This window comes from Cydia strobilella, chromosome 3 (genome assembly GCF_947568885.1).
Source record: "Cydia strobilella chromosome 3, ilCydStro3.1, whole genome shotgun sequence".
Taxonomy (NCBI): domain Eukaryota; kingdom Metazoa; phylum Arthropoda; class Insecta; order Lepidoptera; family Tortricidae; genus Cydia; species Cydia strobilella.
Genome location: NC_086043.1, coordinates 8,302,010 through 8,323,166, shown reverse-complemented (window position 1 = coordinate 8,323,166; position 21,157 = coordinate 8,302,010). Strand labels below are relative to the sequence as shown.

Genomic DNA, 21,157 nt, shown 5'->3' with positions numbered 1-21,157 from the left:
AGATTGAGATTTTTTTTAAATTTATGACACAATAACTCATCTTAATATTAATAAGTTCTTTTTCTTCAGTATAAAACAGCAGAAGCATTATTAATAAAAACAGGTAGTACGTGCGGTTGTGCAATATTAAATATGTAGTAGGTCTATCAGTTAATGGCAAACTCAGATAAGCCAATGACGTGACGTGGTGTGAGTACCAGTACTAAGTACTAACTAAGCTCTATTGTTGTATTGTAAGTATGTTATCTAACACAATATTTACATCTCATATACGTATGTAGAGTGGGTTTAAGTTATGGATATATAAATTAAATATAACTTTTTTCTAATATCACCTATGCATGTGTTACCGTGTACAATTTAACATACCTATACGCGGTTTACGATTATTGATCATTGTCTAATACTATTCAAGTCGTTCTAATATTTACGATATCAAGGAGCCAGTAGGACGATTACAGAATTGTGTTATTACTTGAATGTATAGCGATTTGTGCATGTGACGTTTAAATAAGAGTAAATAAGACAGTTATGTAGAGTAAGTAATACAAGTCGAACAGCACATGCGTAACTAAATCCGTTCTACGTAATACCGTAATACGTGGCAATAGTCGAGCAGTGAATTAGCTTTATTTAACTAGTTTACGTATGACGTCTCGTCTGCTTGTTTATGCATGAACATGGCAACCGTCACAAGAGTTCCCTTCGTCGAGTGGGCTTGAGTAAATGTGTAGCCTAATTAGAATGCTAGCCGTGATCCCAGTTCGTCCTGCACTTTCTAGTAGGAACAATGGAATTCTAGCGCATTGTGAAAGGACGCTTCTGCTGCTTGAAATAATGTCGCAGTTGCAGTGCATCGCTCTGGGTACATTAGAGTATGGGTAAGACGAGCCAGACAAAGGATGTTTGGAAAGCGACTTCTGAATTTTTTTGGTATCCTACCGGGGTAACCAAGAGATGTCTCGATGCTGATTACGTGAGAAAAAGATGGTGTGATGATTTTTCGTGTAAGTTCACTTTATAATTAGTTTGAAACAATTTAATTTGTATGCATGAGCAGTAGTATCCTCTGGAGTTGCACAGAGAGAGAGGTGCTTAACATCAGACGGGCCGTATGCTTGTTTGCCACCGACGTAGTATAAAAAAAAAGTATTATTTATTTTGTGGCATAAAAACTGGGCCCAATCATTAACATATTTGTCAATTAGTTTAGCCTTATTATGGCAAAAAATTACTTTAAATTGACACATATTGTTGGGTTATCAGGCCGAATGGCGTAATATTGGTTCATTTAATAGAGGTCAAACGGGTGCTGATAAGCGGGTTCGCGAGGCGATGACCTCGGCGAATTGTCGCAGTGCGCTGCTGTTTTCGCTTCCTCGGTACCAATTTTATACCACTACTGCCTACCTACCTTAGACAGTAGGTCCTTAATGCCCTTATAGCATATGAACGGTATGCAATGCAACCACATTTGTTAATGATTTAACCTTTTGACGGCCACGCATCAACGCAACTTAATTCATTATGTATTAGTTAATTTCTGACTTAGAGAAAAATAATCGTGGCGATTTAGTGCCAATAATTGATCGAATTACAAGTTGTATTGGCAGTGGCAAGAAGATTAGATGATATCACAATCATCGCCACCATCTGCCTGCGCATATGATTTTTTTTGTTCCAAGCGCGTACGAACTACGAACTGTGCCGAGAAAAGGTTGCCATGCAGGTAACTTCATGGCCAGAACTCCCGGTCGTGTAATTCTGCCATAGTTTGCGGAGGCTGCCGCGTGCCGGTGCCGCACTGGGATTTGTTCAATTTGATTGCGGGGATGTTTACGCTCGTATCACAATAAACAGACCTTCACGTGTTTGTATAAGCTAGAAAATGATCTTTGCGATTCCTGTCTCACCAAGCAGAAACACCGTATATTAAATTAGAAAACTCATTAATTTATACGGTCTATTTACGCGCAATAAAATGACATGACAGTGCAATGAAAATGGGTCACTTTGTATGATATTAAATAATAATAATAAAAACATTACTACACATTCACACACACAATCCTTCATCATCACTATACATACACACAATCTTTCAGGATTGTTGTTTATTGTAGCTTTAGTTTCAGCTAAAACAAATTCAATCAAGAATAATTAAGATAGCATCTGGTATGTGAACTATAAAGTGCAGGTGCAGTCGAATGCACGGTAACTAATAGGAAATTAATATAAGTCATTCGCTTGCCCTTATCCCATTCATTTGGGGTCGGCGCAGCATGTCTTTTTCTTCCATACCTCTCTCTCGCCCGTCATCTCATCACTCACTCGCATTCGTTTCATATCATCTCTCACACAGTCCATCCACCTTTTCCTAGGTTTTCCTCTCCCGATACTTCCCTCCACATTCATTCGTAATACCTTTCTCGTCACATGCCTTTCATCCCTCCGCATTACATGTCCGTACCACGCTAGGCGATTCGCTCTTACTTTTTCTACTATAAGTGCAACTTTCAGGCTTCCTCTTATATACTCATTCCTTATCCTATCCATTCTTGTCACACCACACATCCATCTTAACATTCTCATTTCCGCTACACGCAATCTCTTTTCATCCGTCACCTTTAGGGCCCAACACTCTGACCCATACATGACGACAGGTCTTATGATGGTTTTATATATCTTAAGTGTATATTCTTAAAAATCTACAAGAAGTACAAACAAAGTAGCTTATTTATTGTCTAATTTGATTGGCGGATATTTTATTAACTTTTTTTAAATTCATGAACAATATAACAGTTGTATTTGAATGTAACTACATAATAAGTTCCTTAAATCTAAGAATTGTACAATTAACATGCTTCTCAATATCAGAAGTATTTACTTAAATTAATTAAATAATTACTAATCAACATTACGTAGACAAATTACTAAGTAGGTCGTAAACTCCTCTATAGAATAAATGCACTCTTTCAACAGCAGTGTTTTTAATTTATTTTTAAAGATATGAAGGGTCATATCTTTAAAAGTAATCTTCTTTAAGAGGCCGGTGTCGATTTTAGTCGCAAAAATGTAAAATTGATAGATTTAGTCCGTGAAATTTTACACCTTTTGTTACCTAATTGAAATAACAAGTACTGGTTTCTATTAGCACGTCTTCTTATCTTACCTTTTATCAGACCAATTTTTTGAAAACAGACTCAGTAAATTAGTAATGTTTGCTTTTCTGATGGACGTTTAGGTAAACGCGCGTAAAGCACTGATTTTGTCGCTCTTATTTGTAAATTTCGTAAAGTTTGGACTGCTAAACATGGTAATTTTGTATTACACATATCCTGTACTTGACGTTTATCAGACTACATTTTAACTATTATAACTTTGAAGTAGTGTAAATGAAAGTTAGACGAAATCAATTTTCTCCAGAAATTACTTCAAAACAAGTGACAATTTCTCTAAAAATCGACTTAATGTCAACGTAATTTTGATACTTAAACAATCTACAACATTTGCTGAAACTATTCTTATACATCAGTTTGTATAATTTACCACCATGATTTTTTGATGAATTTTTAAAAACTGCCCCTTCTCTTCATGCATTACCGGTGACGCACGCCCGCGACCTCATTATTAAAATGCAAGATGAGAAGACGTGCTAATAGAAATCAATACTTGTTATTTAGATATTACGTAACAAAACGTGTATAATTTCAACGACTAAATCTATCAATTTTACATTTTTGCTCCAAAATCGACTACGGCCTCTTAAAAAGAGTTCTTTTAAAGTAGTGGGAAGCTTATTGTAGAGCTGCACACTGAAATTCTGCGCAATGTGTGACTATATTAAGTTTAGGCTGCAGTTTACAGTGTAGGTATTTCCTTCTTGTACTTTACGCGTGACTCCCTCTCTTCATTGGTCTCGTACTACTCCTTTTACTACTCCTTTAGACTTTTTACCAGGTCAGTGAGGAGCAGAAGGATGTACAGACTCGGGATAGTCAGTATTTTTAGGTTTATAAAATATTCCTTGCAGGAATCAGTTTGTGGAATACGCACTATAGTCCTTATGGCTCGCTTTTGGATAACAAAGGCTTTATTCATGTTATACTCATAGCTATTCCCCCAGCACTAGACACTAAAACGAAGTTTTAATTCCACCAGTGCATGATATATCATCTTGACGTATCTTTGCTCCACTATGTTTCGTAAACTTCGCAAGATATAACAAAGCTAATAGAGTTTACTATGCTTCCGAGTTCGTTTTTCCACGTGAGTAACTCGTCTATGTGAGTACTGAGAAACTTTACACTGCTTACGTTTTCTATTTTATCGCCACAGAATGACATACTCAAATGGTCCCTTTGTCTGACTGTAGACGTCAAGAGCAAGGCGCAAGTTTTACTTGGGTTCACCTTCAGGTTGTTATGTTAGAGGTGAACCACCAGTAAAATAATTCCAGAGCTCGATTAGCCTTTCTGTTCAGAGCCGCAAGTGAACTAGCGCTTATAATTGCATTAGTATCATCTGCAAAAACTATTAGGCTGATATCCGTAATTTCTTTGCTGATTAATTGTATCAGGTCGTTTGTGTAAAGCACAAAAATATATTATCGGTATTATAGGTAATAACTTAATATAAAAGTAATCCACGTAATCCATATCATAGTAAGAAAATAAATTAAATATAATGAGGACAATTTCACACAGTACAGTACGACCCAGTAAGCTCAGTAATAAGTCTTGTGTTGACGATATATATAACTTATATAATTATACATACTCGAACTTATATACGTAGAAAACATCCATAACTCAGGAACAAATAAATGCCCTCACCAGGATTCGAACCCGGGAGCAGCCATGGCTCACTCCGCAATAGGCTTGTGTAGTACTTGTACTAAAATTAAAAAGACGCGATTCCCTCCACTGTACTAGACCGATCTATTCCCTAATGATTCTGCTCTTAGTACGTTTTAGTATATACACTACACGCGAAAGAAACAGAATGGGAGCGAGGACCGAGGAGTGGCAACGACAGCAAAGCGATCCGAGTGATCCGACTCATCTGACCGAACTAAAACTAAACGTCGACTCTCTCTGTGTACTACTGTACTAAAAGACCGAACTAGTACAGTTTTGAGATTGTACTCGTTGGGAGTGATCTTTTCAGTGAACGAGCATGCACAACTACTCCGCTATTTCGTCGCGTCGCTACAAGTACTTACATGCGGCTCCAAGCGGCCCACACCAATTTTGGTGTATAGCCATAGTAATTGCCGCGCCCCACTAAGGAAGGACGCCTGCTAGAATTTGCGCCACCTTGCGGCCATATCTCGTGCTTCGTAGGCAGGATTTCCGACGAGGCTCAAAAATTACAAAAATAAATCAATTAAAAAATAATTGGCTGAGCATTGAACTCTGGAAATCGATAACCCGCTATACAGCAAGGTCACGGTATCGTCATCGTTAGTTATTGCAGCATATTTACCTACCTAAAACTACATAGAAATTTTATTTGCAAAATGCCCACCTCTGCTGCAAAGTTGGATCAACTTTAGTCGAGATACTTCAGATACAGTTAGCTAAAGTCCCTACTTAAGATAATATATGCGAAATAACCGTGTCTGTCTGTCTGTTACCTCTCCACGCTAAAACTGCAGAACCGATATACATATGAAATTTAGTGTGGAGATAGTTTGAGGCCCGAGGAAGGACACAGGATAGTTTTTATCCATCATCATCATCATTATCCCAGGCAGACGAAGTGGCGGGCAGAAGCTAATTATAAAATAAAAGTAACCCTCGATGCATTTAATTTACGTTGCAGCTTGCAGCAGGGTTTACTTTTCCCTACGGTTGGCTGTTCTACAAGGGTCGAATATGACACCTTGCTAGGTTACAAGTATGACACAGGTGCTTTTGCCCCTGGTATGGAATACGGAATATATACAGGTTGGAATAAATTAATGGGGCCTGGAGGGAAAGTGTCTTAAAACCTTAAGTTAGCTTATTACACTTAAAGAAACATACTTTTATTTTTAAAAAGAAACAAAACTGCAATTAAAGAATTTTCATTTTTTTTTTCAATTTCTCATGTCTAAAAATATTCTTAAATAATCGATTTTCTGGATATTTTGTAAGACAGACGAGTGTAAGACCTAATGTTTCTTGGAGAAATGTTATCATTAACATTAACTGTATCGACTAGTAGAATAAAATAGCGTGTTTATTAGGGTTCCGTACCCATAGGGTAAAAACGGGACCCTATTACTAAGACTCTGCTGTCCGTCTGTCTGTCATGAACCGTGATAGCTAGACAGTTGAAATTTTCACAGATGATGTATTTCTGTTGCCGCTATAACAACAAATACTAAAATGTACGGAACCCTCGGTGCGCGAGTCCGACTCGCACTTGGCCGGTTTTTTTTTGTTTTTTTAGTCTGTTAGATTGCCAGGCGAGACAAGCGAATCTAAAAAATTCTTTGAATGCAGTTTTTATTTTATAAAATTTATAAAAGAATGTTTCCTTTAATTAAAATGGGCTAGCTTAAGGTTTTACGGCCCGGCCACGACATCGCACGGCGGCGGCAGCTGCGAGCGGCGGCCATAGGTTGGAGCGAGACACAGCGATCGGACCTTTCGTTCCCACCTATGGCCGCCGCTCGCCGCTGCCGCCGCCGCGCGATGTCGTGGCCGGGCCGTTAAGGCACTTTCCCTCCAGGGCCCATAATTTTTTTCCACACTGTATATGCGGCTACGACCTTGCAAGGCCACAGAGACAACCCTAACAAATAGGTAAATTTTTTTAAATACTGATTTGAATCGTTCGAATTAACATTACTGCGGTATTTCGTATTGTTGACGTAATTAATAGGTTTATCATTGCTGTTATGTTTACGTTATGGTTTTCTCGATGACTGAAATGAAATATGTTTTTAATATTAATTTAGGGTAGGTATGAAGTTGCGGTATAATTTTATTTAAGTATAAATATAAAGTTACACGTTTGGGGTCATCCATTAATTACGTCACACTAATTTCTAATGGATGACCCCTTTCACGAAACTGATAAACATGAGAATGAAGTGGTTAACATTAATCAAGTACCTATGTAATACCTACATATGATATGTATACTTATTGTTTTTGTATTTTTTATTAGTAAGAAAGTATCTATCAAATAAATCACAAGCACCGCAATGTGAAATTTTAAGTTCGTTCTTGAAGATAGGTCCTATATAATTTACTACGCTGCAAAAAAAATTGTAAAATAAATAATTATAGAGTCAGATTAAGCTATCTCTGCACAGACATTGCAGTGGCAGAGTGTGACAGTGTCACCATAAACGTGAATATTGTATGAAACTTTGACATAACGGTATTTCCTTACTTTTGTCATGTCAAAGTCAGCACAGAGTTACGAGTAGCTTAGACGGACTCTCGTTTCTTGGACAATTTGCTTCGCATAACGCCATTGCATCGCAAGCACTTTTAAAATCTCAACTTGTTATGACCGATACGACGATATTGTATGGATACGAACTCGTATCGATACAATATATCAATAACTTAAATATAGATTTTTAAAGTTTAACTTAATTTATAATAATATATCGTGTTTGTATATCTCAAATCAACCTCAGTATTATTTTTTTACCTACTTATATATAATTGTATACTCGTAGCAACGATGGGCCCAACATCCTCAATTATATCAATGTATGCCAATTACATGATTGCAATTACGATAAAACTGTATTTAGGTGATATTCCGTCGAAATGCATAAAAAGGATGTTCGGTCAATTAAATTCAATATTAATTTATATATTTTATGTAGATAGAGGTTTCGACGTTATTTCCTCTTGCAGATAAAAACGTATGTAAAACTTGCCAGTTTTAATAGTTGTAGAATTTCTACATAATCACAGGTTTTATTCCTGTCTGTCCATAACTTGGTTAATTGTTTGGGATCAGACATTCATGTTATGCTCTAGTAGTTTTTATTTCCGTCGTCTTGTTCCATAAATAGCTTTGAACAGCTTATTTCCTGATGAGAGGCACAAGTAAATCAATATCTCTGCATACCATTAGGGGCTCATTCCACCAGTGTCGCTCACTTAATTTCGTACCTATTTCTGAAAATAAATGTAAGAAAACTAATGTTACGCTGTCCAATCTAATCCTCAACCCATGAAATTTCAACACCGTCATTTATGATTTTCAATTATTACTATAATTAGGTAGAGCCTATCTGCTACACTAGCGGCAAATAACTAATCTATCATATTTTTTCAGATACATTAGAATAATTATTTTGGTAATTTCTCAAAAATGGTTTTAGGTTTTAGTGATTTCAATGACATTTACAATTTACAACGCATGGAAACGACGATTCGATCAACCTAGGGTACATTAAAAAACCGGCCAAGTGCGAGTCGGACTCGCGTTCCAAGGGTTTCGTATATTACACAATTTAAACAATGTATTTTTTATGTGAAACGTGAGTGAAATGTCTTTAAAAAACCTGTAGGGGTCGGATCAAAAACTAAGTAATTAAGTCCGACTCACGCTTGACTGCAATTTCTAATAGGTTTTCCTGTAATATATATATTATAGGTAAAGATCTATTTTGTTTATTTTTTTCAAAATTTTGGACCCAGTAGTTTCGGAGATGGGGGGGGGGGGGGGGGGGGGGGGAATGGTCATTTTTTGCCTATTTTCTTGAATAACTTCTAAATTGTTTATCCTAAAATTATAAAAAATATATATTTGAGATTCTCACAATGAGGTCTTTCATTTGATATAAAACACGATATAGTTTAAAAACTTTATTTTTTTAATTTTCTCATTTACTCCCCAAAAGTGGCCCTCATGTTTAAAATTCATATGTTTTCGTTACATGTCCGTCTTTGGGTCACAAACTTACATATGTATACGAAATTTCAACTCAATTGGTCCAGTAGTTTCGGAGAAAATAGGCTGTGACAGACGGACAGACGCATGAGTGATCCTAGTTTGCCCGAGTTTTGGTGGGTTTTAAATTGTAAAGTAATGATTCGATTTAATTTTCAAACCAGAGGCTAACGAGGTCGAAACATCGATCCATCTTCGTTTTAGTGTTGGTCAGATTTGCTTTTGAGTGTTTTCAAATAAGAAATTCAATATTTATAACATACATTAATTGGTGTGTGTGTGAAGTCACCAATCCGCATTGTACTAACGTGGCTGCCTGTTGCCGCGTGCAACGGGACGTAAGTATATGTGGTCGTGAAGATGATAAAATCATTGTTTATATGATATAAAGTCTAATTTCACGAATTTTCGAATGAATACATAACAATAGCGATATGATAGATTTTTTGCCGCAATTTTTTTTATCGTACCATTCGTATCTAACAATAAACCTTTTTTCAAAAACTTTTAGTTTGCACAGCAGAATGCTGATTTGCTTTACAATTACATATTTAGTTTCTTTTGCTGTGTAATTAGGTTTTTGGTTAAATATTAGGTAATATCTAGGTAACGTTAGTATTTTTTTGCTGTTGTTTAAATAGTACCCTTTTCTAAAGAATTTGACGCTTTGTCAACAGCTTAAAGGGGCCCACTGACTATCAGTCCGCCGGACGATATCGGCCTGTCAGTTGTTCGGAACTGTCAAATTTTTGTTCTAACTGACAGGCCTATATCGTCCGGCGGACTGATAGTCAGTGGGCCCCTTTAATCAATCAATCAATCGTTTATTGATAACAAGCGTTACACGTCATTTAACATTTTCTGTTTAACACACTTTACATACAATTATAAATATGTCGTTGTTCAAGTAGAAATAGGATTATATTAGACTATCCAATTAAATTATTAGACATAATTAAATTATAAAATATAACAATATGCAGGTGTCGGACATTTCAACTAGTTTTAATTCATTGGGCAATCAGTTGTAAACGGACTACAGCAGTACAGACGGGATCAGATCGTACTTTTACCACCCTAGCTTTTGCCTCATGCGCCAAAACCTACCTTTGAGACGCAAATTCTTTTCTGCGTAGGTTTGTAACGCGCTATTAAATCTAGAACATATTAGGTAGGAGGTTGCATTAAGATTCCCACTCCTGGTATTCTGAGCAACTTTATTCATCTTTTAGTAAAATGCTCTCTGTACGTTTAGATTACAGAGACCATTGCATTGCTATTGTGTATACTGTAGGTATATATTTAAGCGGAACTACGTCTCCTAGGCTTCAATTTAACAAAGTGCTTCTGCAACAAAATAAAGTGGTGTTATAATTCAATCAACTGTTGTTATATGTTCCGGTGTTCGCGACGCTAGACAACAAACAACTGCTCCGCATTCGGTATCGCTATCCTTGTCGAACCCATTGTACTTACGTCGAGGCATTCATTGAATGATGTGACGTTATTTCAGATTTCTGACACGGATACGCGATGTTTTACCTCATTATTCATTGTTTGCATGAATATGATTAGAAAAGCTTAGGAAAGAATCGCAGATATTCTGAAATGAGGCGAAGTAGGCTATGCGTAGGTTATGGTGCCACTTTAGTTACAGACATGGCATGACATGGAATAATTACTTAAATAACCATGATTTTTATACGAAACTATGCCAGGCGGCCAAGCCAAGATGACAATCGTACATCGACAAACTCCAAACGAAAAGTCACGCGACTATTTCCATACATTATTGAAGTTTCGATTGGCGTTATCTATCAACGATTGTCATCTTGGTTATGCCCCCAGGAGTGGAATATGCAGATATACTTCACATGTAGAATAGACGCATTTTTTTGGGGATAAAATACACCGTTTTTAGGGTTCCGTACCCAAAGGGTAAAAACGGGACCCTATTACTAAGACTCCGCTGCCCGTCTGTCTGTCACCAACCGTGATAGCTAGACAGTTGAAATTTTCACAGATGATGTATTTTTGTTGCCGCTATAACAACAAATACTGAATGATACGTACGTACTGAAGGGTACGGAACCCTCGGTGCGCGAGTCCGACTCGCACTTGGCCGGTTTTTTCATTCCGTTAACTTCGGCGGAATATAGGTATCTAAAGTACATTTAAGAAAACTAAAATGGCAAAGTATATATATATTTTTAAATAAAATGTAATTCAATGCTGCATAAAACGGTTTAATAAAACACGGTGTAGATATTTGTTTAAATTCGGGTCAACGTGTCTGTAGGCTGTAAAAGTATATAGCAATAACGATAATCCTTCACAGAGGTTTAATTGAAACAGCTCATGAAACAGATTGATAAGATAAAGATCTGGCTTATCTATAAATGAAATTAATTGTTAAGATGTCTAACATTTCCTGCTTCTATAGCCCATCCTTCATATTAGAGCAGAGTACCTAGAAGCAAGATCAGCGAGGAAGATAATGTAGAGTTACCTCCGCGATTAAGATCTATCCACGTTGAAGCGGTTAACGTTGTTTATTGCGAGCCCTTAACTAACCGCTTCCTCCGCGGGACGAAGACCTACTTACTTAACAAACAGTAAGGTCAGTTGCGAGGTTGCGACACTCGCTCATCCAACGAAACTTGCTGATTAACATTCATCCGAAATTAATTGCAGTGGTGTAATGACGAGTTACTTAGTTTAGTACTTTATTTTGTCATGACTTATAGGTTATAACTAGTGAGTTTTGTAGCCTTGTATTTATGTCTTTTGAATTCTTATATTTGATCAATCAATCAATCTTTTATTGATACAATATAAGTAAATATTTTACATGTCTGTACAATACTTACAGCTAATGGGAACAGCATTTTATCATATGTTGAATGATATTTTAAAAACATCAAGTGGATTGGTTTTATGTTAATATTTACTAATGTTTATGTTTATTTATTCATTCAGCTTTCTAAGTATGTATGTATGTAAACACTTTATTGCACATAAAACAGGTTAAGATATACAATTAAACAGAAAGTTTACAAAGTAGGCGAACTTATCCCTGTCCGATCTCTTCCAGTCAACCTTTGAGAAACTGAGCGTAGACAATTTTATTAAAAATGACAAACGAACACTATGTACAGAAAAGTATGTATGGACTGTAAATATTTATTTACAGACGCTTAAATTTTAATTCGGTCTAAAGTCTTGACAAATAATTAACTTATTTCTATCTTTAAGATCATAACAAGTAAAACCGATCCCACATACTTCTATATAGAAATACCTTATTAGCGATTTATTTCACGATATATTATTGCCAATAACACAATTGCACAAGTCGTTGAGCGGAACTCGTGACGTGATCGAACGTCTTTCACTGCCGACTGCCGTGCTGGCCATTCTGCTGCGTTAACAATGTTATCCGCACGGATCACTTCGTTCAAACCGACCTTGTTATTTACTTTCATTACATGGAGCAGAGTGAGCATTGTACGATTGGTTACGGAACAGATATAGCAAGGCTTTCAAACCTATGTCTAGTTATTTAGTTTTAATAACTGTTCGAATATGTTAAGGTCATAGATAGCAGTAGCACTCTTCGTTAATCTTCTAAATGTCAAAAATGCAAATCAGGGAAAACTGCGTGGTCCTGAGGGTAGGCAAGGCCATGCCGTATGGAAGACGTTGAAAAACTTGAAACATTTACTATACTGTGTATCTACTTGTACATTGATGCATCTCTACAAATATGTTTTACGCTTTTTCTAGCTTTCAGCTGTTGATTAAAAAAAAAAAATTTTTAAGGAAATTTCATGACACTAAACAACTGAACAACCACAACTACTTATTCAAGCTGCAGTAGTAGTAACTGCAAGCCACTACTAAAGCTACTCTACCTCTACCTAGACAGTAATACCGTGCAGGAACATAGTGCACCGACGGCCAGACCAGACGGCAACGAGCGCGTTTGCGCAACCAGCTTGCGTCAGGGCGCGGCCCCGGAGTGGACTTGGGTCTCTCTACTTTATGCACATTTATTTGAGCCGTTCTAAGCCACTTTGACGTTTATCTAGAGTCTAGAGGGCTACAGACGTAAAGATGCAACATGCAACTAGTCGTTGTTGACAACCTATAAATTGGCATTATTCTTGCCTGAAATAAAACATGTTTGTTTCCAGTGGATGTACGCTAGTGCATGTTTCGTTTTGGACACTTTAATCCTTGACATTTAGCCATTTCCTCAATATGTGTCGGATTACTCGTGATGCGCAGGTAAGGAACGATGATTCGGTTGATTAATTGAGTATAATTGAATCCTCGGGTCAGCAGGTCAAGATCCACGTGTGCTACATAAATTGTTTATACAATAAGGCGTTGTTTTATTAAATAATATTGCGTAATTTTGCCGTCATTGTAGTGTAATGACGGCAAAATTACGCGATATTATTGACCGCCAGGAGCACAACAACATTTCGGTTTCAACGCAACATTAACATGAAGTTGTTTGACGTGACGGGATAGGAACAACACAACAGTATCTGATTCTGATTAATTGTTTACCTACTACATAACCCTTGAAGTGGCAGGAACCGGCTCGCAGACAATTTAAGTAATTTAAATTTGGAATTTGATTAATTAAAATAAAATCGAAATTCCTTCAACTCAAAAGTGACGTATGCCACTTAAAAGGTTATAGCAAAGAGCGCATAGTTGGCAAGCGTTGTGCATTCTGCGTCGGCGGCAGAGGCGGAAGCGCTTTACTGACCCACATGCTACATGCTCTTCTGCTTAGCGTGCGCAGTTACAAAATCGAATAATTTTAGGTTAAAATTTACATATGCAAGCATGCATTCCAAGTTCGTAACGCGTGTGAATCACGTGTAAGAACGCGTATTGGTTATATCCGTATTCTGTCTAGTCTGTCGGTCGGAATTATTGTTTGATTTCTGAAGTTCAAAACGTTTGCAATGATGTTGATTTTTAGGCGATTAAGCAAAGTAAGTTTCTGGTGATATGTCACTAAGCAATGGATAAAACAACATTATCTAATTGATAAATAAGTGAGAGAGCGACGGATCCTTCATAATATGCCATAAACGTGACTAATAATAAATTATGTACTGAGAAATGTAAAGTTCGGTACCGGACTTAAAAAGATTACCAGTAAACGTGTGTAAAACGTTTTGGCGTCAATTCAGAAAAAAAACATCTAGTCTTGTTTATTTTTGGAACATCCCAAAGATTTCAAGCATCATTTCCATCCTCTTGTGTTTAAGTGATAATATTGTACCTATAAATATACTAATAACCGTTATAAGTAGATACATTTTCTAAACAATGTAATGATTTATTTGGATGAAAGGGTTTGCGGACTCGCTCCCGTCTTTGTCGACGGGCGATCCGATTATTGGGTGCGAATTGATTTAAATAGGTGCGATGACTGATGATAAAGGGAGCAAACTTTACAAGGTGGGGGAGCACAGGCTGAAGATTTACTCGATAGCCTTGTTTCGTTTTGATATTGAATTAAGCATGTATGAATAATGAATAATACCAATATAGGTTGCCACGTTCTGGACGGTTCACGAAGGAAAGATAGGGGACCTTAAAAGCTACCATTTTGAACCCCATGTAGCTTCAGCGAAAATGATTGGTTCGGAGAATACAATCTACCAAATCGCAAATACATAATAAGAGTAGCTCCACAATGAGATATACGTGATATTTAGGTGTATTTACAAAAAAATCTCGAACCAAGTTTTGTCTCATTTTACAAATGGACTTTATAGGTAGGTACAACAACTTCATACTTATTCATCAAGCAATCCGGAAAAGTTAAAAGGGAGAAGGAAACTTCGGCCGCTAACAAAAAATGTAGGCAGGGACAGATGTTCAGAATTAAGCAAATAAATCACCTTTTTACCCGCTTTCCGAATAATGGTTCATGGTAAAACCCTTAGGCCACTTGTGGGCCAGTTTCACTTACATTACGAATTCGTAAAATTTTATTCCTAATCTGTTTCGTGTTTCATGTCATAAAATTTCTAACACTTATTGCTAATATTTGTAAAATAGTTGCATGATATTATTTAAGTTTTATTTAATTTTCATTATAGTTTATATTCATATACAATGTAAATTGTGACTGAATAAATGAAATGAAATTTAAAATATTTTTTATTAAAATAATAATGTTTCATTCGATTTGGTAATTTCGTTGAAAAAAAAATTACAAATATGTGAAATCACACCAGGGGGAGGGGGTTGCTAAATGTGACCAAGTATGACGAGGGGGGAGGGGTCAAAAAATCACGAAATTCGTGTGATGATATTTATGGATGACCCCCTAGGCCAACACCCAGTTTAAGTGCGCTCTCCGATATACCTACATATATATATACATTTTATATCGGATAACGCACCTTTGTTACGCATCTCGATGACACATTTTTAGACTGGTTCTGTAGCGGGAGCATTCCATGAAATATTTCGTAAGGGACACCGCCTTTTTAATACTTGCGAGAAGTAAAATTAGGAAACTAATTACATATTAGCATTGTAATATCATAACTCGGCTTTAAGATTGGTAGTGTTTCTTAGCAGCTAATACGTTTTATTAGGGTAGCTGCCATAGCGTTTCGTAAGGGACAAAAAGTTGATGATTTCATGGAATGCTCAAGCGTTCGACCCGGGTTCGAAATTATCCAGATAATTATAGTCTTTGATAATTATCGGTATGGATGGGGCTATATTTATTTTCTTTGAATTGTTTAGGTAATTTTAATATCTCGTCTAAGAATCTTCGTAAAGGTTATTATCAAATCGATAATTATCAGGCATAAAAATCACGATAATTGAAGGAAGAGTTAATTTGGAATCTTATTGCAAGTTCCATAGAAGTCGTAAATCAATAACCTGTTAAATTGACCGAACCTTTTTTCTTTAGGGTGAGTAGCACGTGCGGTTCTACTTACAATAGATAATGAGTTAGCCGCAAGGGCCAGCTTGAAAATAAACGACTATACCCGTATAGCCGTATAGTATACCCGGTCAAAGCTAGCGAACCTTTTTTGCAGGTAAGTAGCACGTGCGGTTTTACTTACATACAATAGACAAAGAGTTAGCCGAAAGGGCCAGCTTGAAAACTAACGACTATAATTAAATAATATTTTAACCAAACTAAATACATAGTTACAAACACATCAATTTGGGTGGTAAATAGGTGGTTACAGGTTACACAGGTAAATATTAGGTGGATTTTTTTTACTAACTACTAACTACCCATCTAGTTGCGGTCAACTGCTGCTTAGAAAGCGTCGCTCTACGCTATGTTCCACTCTCCCACCAAAATAAGTGGCTCTGAGGACTGGAAAAGAAATCACAGGTCGGCCTTTTAGAACCCGTGCGTAAGTACGTGTAACGCGGCACTTACGTCCTTTTATGAAGTTTTTTAAAGAAAACTCAAAAATGGCCCAACTTCAAAGTATTTTTCTCTGAAAGTATTTTTTGGCTCTTTTCCTTCGAGTTTTTGTTCATATTTTATTGAACTTTGTTCCGAAAGTTATAGATAGGTAGTTGAACATTATTTTAGCCTTTGGAAACGGTTTTTTCCCAAAAGTATTAAATTTATTGGAAAAAGTGCATAATAACATTGAAGTAATTTTTAAGGACCAATTTAATGATGTGCCACACGTTGGTGGTTTCCGATTTTTTTATTGTGACAGTTACATGCATGGAATACCCCTCTTAAAAATATATATCTTACTAATTGCACTACTAAATACAGTACAAAATACACCTTTATTTCAAATTTCTATACCCTGTCAGCAGTGTCAGCACTCTAAATAGTTTATACAAACCAAATTGCGTATAAACGAGTAAATACGGGTAAATTGAGTAAATACTGAGTATTAACTCTGTATTTTCTCGTGAGTATTTACTCATTACCCATCTCTACTAGTATTAAGTTAGATCTTTGCACTCTCTTTTTCTTGGTCGCTTCGGAAATGCCATGTACTTTGCGTTTTTTATAAGCATGGCATCCAAGATCCACCCTCAAAATATTGTGCACCGATCCTCTTAAAATAAGAATTTGATGGCCTGTAATCCATATGTCTTTAGAGCCAAGGTAAAAAGATGTGTATTCGGACTTATTGGACACAGTGTAAGTAATTAGCAAAAAAACTAGCAACCACTTAAGCACTAGCTTTTGGGTGGAGGAAAACAAGGAAACAGTATTAATACCTACAACACTTAATTTCCCCTCTGGGTCTGAAAGACCAATAACAGTAGCATTCAGGAACAAATGTGCTTATAGCTTTTTGTAATGTCGGCTGTACACACTCGTCACCACTCCGATCCAATTGGAGAAGCGCAAGACGAAATAAAGAAGAGTGAGACAAGAAGGGAGAAGCATGTACATACTCGTTCTCGGCCTGTCTCGGGGTCTCTCGTCGACTATGTACACCCCGCATAAGATGTAAGCTAAGGAAAGTGATGAGGAGTAAAAGTCGCAATCAGCAGACTTATTAAAATATTCCAGAAGAGATTAGCAATTTTAATAACGAAACTACCGTGAAACATAGACAGACATTAAATCCGTCACACAAATTTTATGTAAAAATCGTTCTACATAGTTAACTCAACCTTAAAATTTCTTTTTTTGACTTAAAATACAAAATACTAAGTGGTCACTCTTACACGTTTTATATTTAAACGTTTTTTAATAATAATAACCCATAAGAGAACCAATGTTGGATTAAGACATTTTGTTGTCTGAGATATTTCTACACCATGGTGCCCCCTTCTTCCTGAAGTCATCTATGATATTAAATTGATTCCTAAGATTTTGGTGTCCCTATGGAGTTGGTGTCCTAATCGAGGGCCAAAGTATGCACTAATTGGTTAATCAGGTACTACAAAGAAGTATAACATTTCCCATACAGTGAAATTTTATCAAATATTTTTATAGATTGTAATCAATCACAGATGGTTAAATCAGTCTAATGAAACCAAATGCCCTTAGTAAACAATGCTTGAAACACAATACATATACTTAATATGTATTTAAGTATAAATGTCTGAGCATAAATAAAGTTATTCTGGTCCAAAACCAAAATGCTACAAGCAATTAGCCCAGGACTAAGCTTAAGAAGGAGTATTGGATGCCTTTAATAACATCATGGTGAAACTAGTTGCTGTAGGTATTTTTGACTAGTTATCAAAATGTAGGTACCTAGGTGTTGCTCCTGTTTTAAGTATTAGGGTGGTATTACGTAACATACTGTTACACACTTTCCCTGGGCTGGGTTGTATACTTGTCAATATGGTGTGTCCTAGCTATAATAACATTCATTACAATTCTGATAAGCTCACACTAACAATTCATTGTTTGGTTCTAAATTGGAAGCTACTGTACTTTCATAAAAAATAAACTATCACTCGTAAATTATTTTATAAAATGAAAGTATGTTTTGCGTTTATGGGACATTCATAAACATGGATGAAATGTCCAGTCAACATCATATTCGGGGCAGAATTTTCCTTCTCCACAACAAGACGAATCAGCTGTGATTGCCAAACACGGGCAGAGAACGAAAATAACAAAATCAATACCCACGTGATGGCGTGTTACCATTTTTTACTTGCTCCCGTAATTATATAAACCTGTTTCACCCGTAATCTTGCTCCTTTTTGTTTTTGACTAGACTAGACAGACGGGAATTTTCTGATCCCGAAATAAATGCAACAGCAAAACGCTTGCACATTTAAAGAACATTTTCAACGTTAAACGGAGTTCTTATTGCAATTAAATGTCGCAATTTAGGTTGAATAAGAGGTTTTTACTTACGTTATATGTATGATGTAAATGAACTCCTGGTGAAATGGGCACAGAACAATGATGAGGACTCCAGTGTTTCCTTTGTGAGAGAAAGGCAATGAACGTCACACAAAATCTGTAAATGCACTGTATTAATAATTCTTCAATCCGATTTTCACAAACACAGGTAATAAAGAAGAATAAACAAATCAAGGTTCACTTGTCAATAAAATTTGTCAACAAAATATTTAGAACGAATCGACTCGAAACACTCGCACAAGCGAGTACAAAGTTCTACTGGTGGAGGTGGCCTTTCGTAAGTTTTGGTTGGCTGGCTTGTAGAATATTGTGAGCGGTGTGAAGTTATCCGAGAACCATAAACGCCAATCCATCAGCTGATTTAGCAAAACTAGTGGCATCTCTGTTTAAGGTAAATATTGAATGATGCCTACACAAATCACAGATGGCTACATTGGCTACCTGGAACACTAGCTCGGTGGAACTAGTAAGTGATCTGATTTACTGCATATAGGTGGCGCTGATCTACAATGCGGCAAGAAGTATGAACTACTTGATTCTAATCTAGACACCAAGATGGCGCTGTACTTTCCGAGACTGAAAATGACAGGTATTTTTTTGTAAAAATAAGGTATTGTAAAAATAGCTTTAGATTGTAAAAGTTGGTTGTAAATAGAAAATATTATTTATTTTGTAATGATCATCAAAACAATTTATTTTTGAGTTAAAAATCTTGAAATAAAGAATTATTCAAAAATCTGTATAAATTGTATGATATACATATGACATGTTTTATGCATATATATGTAATTTATATGTAAAGCCTGACCAGGTATATATATATATGATCACGCTCCATGTTGCGGAATTTCACTGGAACTAATATTTGCATACTATACTGAACTGTCACCCTATACATGAAAATAATAGCGCCCTTTTGACAATGATCATATGGTGAGTTTACACCAAGCTTACACACACACACATTATGTTAAGTAACTATCAAAACGAACTAAGGTAATGATGATATATTTCGTCCGAGTGAATATGTGGCCTCTTGGTCTAGGGGTATGATTCCTGCTTTGGGTGCAGGAGGTCCCGGGTTCAAATCCCGGAGGGGCCCACTTTTTTGAATTTTTGGAATAGAGAATTTACGAACGTTATGGGTAAAATAAATAAATTCGTTATAAATTCCCCTATCAATTTTTTTGTGCATTATATTGTCGAACATCGTTTCGCAGTTTATTCGACCACGACCACGACGTATACACGCAGAATCTCTTCTCTATAGGTAAATTAGGAGTGTCAATTGTTATTATTTGAAGAATTTCATTTGGCAGAGTAATCTTCGATAATTTTCGAACGCTTTAGGAAACTAATTTTAATTCTTTACATAAAACGTAACAGTTTAATATATTTAGCAATTGCGATACCTACTATGTTGTTCAAACCCAATTTTCAGTAAATAAAATTTAAAAAAAACTATAGGTACTCATCCTTTTCTATTGGGTAAGACAAAGATAGTATGATTTTCTCTGTCTATGTATGAAATGAGACAGTCCTTTGACAAACTATAATTACTGTGTTAATAAAAATCTTTATTTTTGCAAATTATTAGGGCGCTGTGTTCATCAGTTATCAATATGCGAGAATCGGTGGGATTTTTAAGCTTTTCCCATTTTGCTTCGATAATGTTACAATATCTGGGAGACCGAGCTTTGCTCGGAAAACATATATAAAAACTCTATAATGCGCGTTTTCCCAGAGATAAAACCTAGCTAGATCGATTATTCGCCCCCGAAAACCCCCATATAGCAAATTTTATCGAAATCGTTAGAGCCGTTTCGAGATCCCCGATATATATTGCTCGTTTAAAGGTATAAGATAAGCGCTATGGGACATTAAATAATTCTGAAATCTGACAGTTGATTTCTGTCAAATACTTCAAGTAAGTTGTCTGAATGGAACGGAAGAGCTATGGAAGGTAGAGGTAGGAATAGCTACCGAAACGCCTGTCAAAGAAGAGGCGTTTTTTCTTACTGCAAGCTGAGTTTCCAAAGGCAACATTCGATATTGTTTTTATTACTTACTTGTTGATTTTCTTATTTTTTCGCATCTGTATTAAAAAACGTCGTTCGATACACGTGCGGAAATGTCATTCTTCACTCGTTGTATATCTCGGTACTCGTAGTAGTAGTAATGACATACTTTCCGCACTAGCATCGAAATGTACTATTATGCTCTGAGTTTAATGATTTTCTCTTTTGAGAATAATTAAAAGCCGGTAAGTGCACGCTAATGCAGCATCAATATCAACTTGCAAATAATAAATAAAGAGAGAGAGAGTCCATTAGGTGTCCACGAAATCCATTCCCATAAGGCGTTATT

The 21,157-nt window shown here is 36.2% G+C and overlaps 1 protein-coding gene and 1 non-coding gene across 3 annotated transcripts in view; one reads left to right on the top strand and one right to left on the bottom strand.

The window, feature by feature from the left end:
- LOC134755754 (solute carrier organic anion transporter family member 3A1) overlaps positions 1-19,185 on the bottom strand; it is a 70,595-nt gene extending 51,410 nt beyond the window's left edge. The window contains exon 1 of one of the 2 annotated variants that reach the window (XM_063692323.1): positions 18,782-19,185. The gene's annotated coding sequence lies outside the window, so the exon portion shown is untranslated. The remainder of the gene's footprint in view (positions 1-18,781) is intronic. The other variant, XM_063692322.1, reaches the window with a different exon arrangement.
- A 635-nt stretch (positions 19,186-19,820) lies between these two features.
- On the top strand, positions 19,821-19,892 carry Trnap-ugg (transfer RNA proline (anticodon UGG)). The gene has a single exon. It is a non-coding gene; the product is annotated as a tRNA-Pro (tRNA).
- The last annotated feature ends 1,265 nt before the right edge of the window (positions 19,893-21,157 follow it).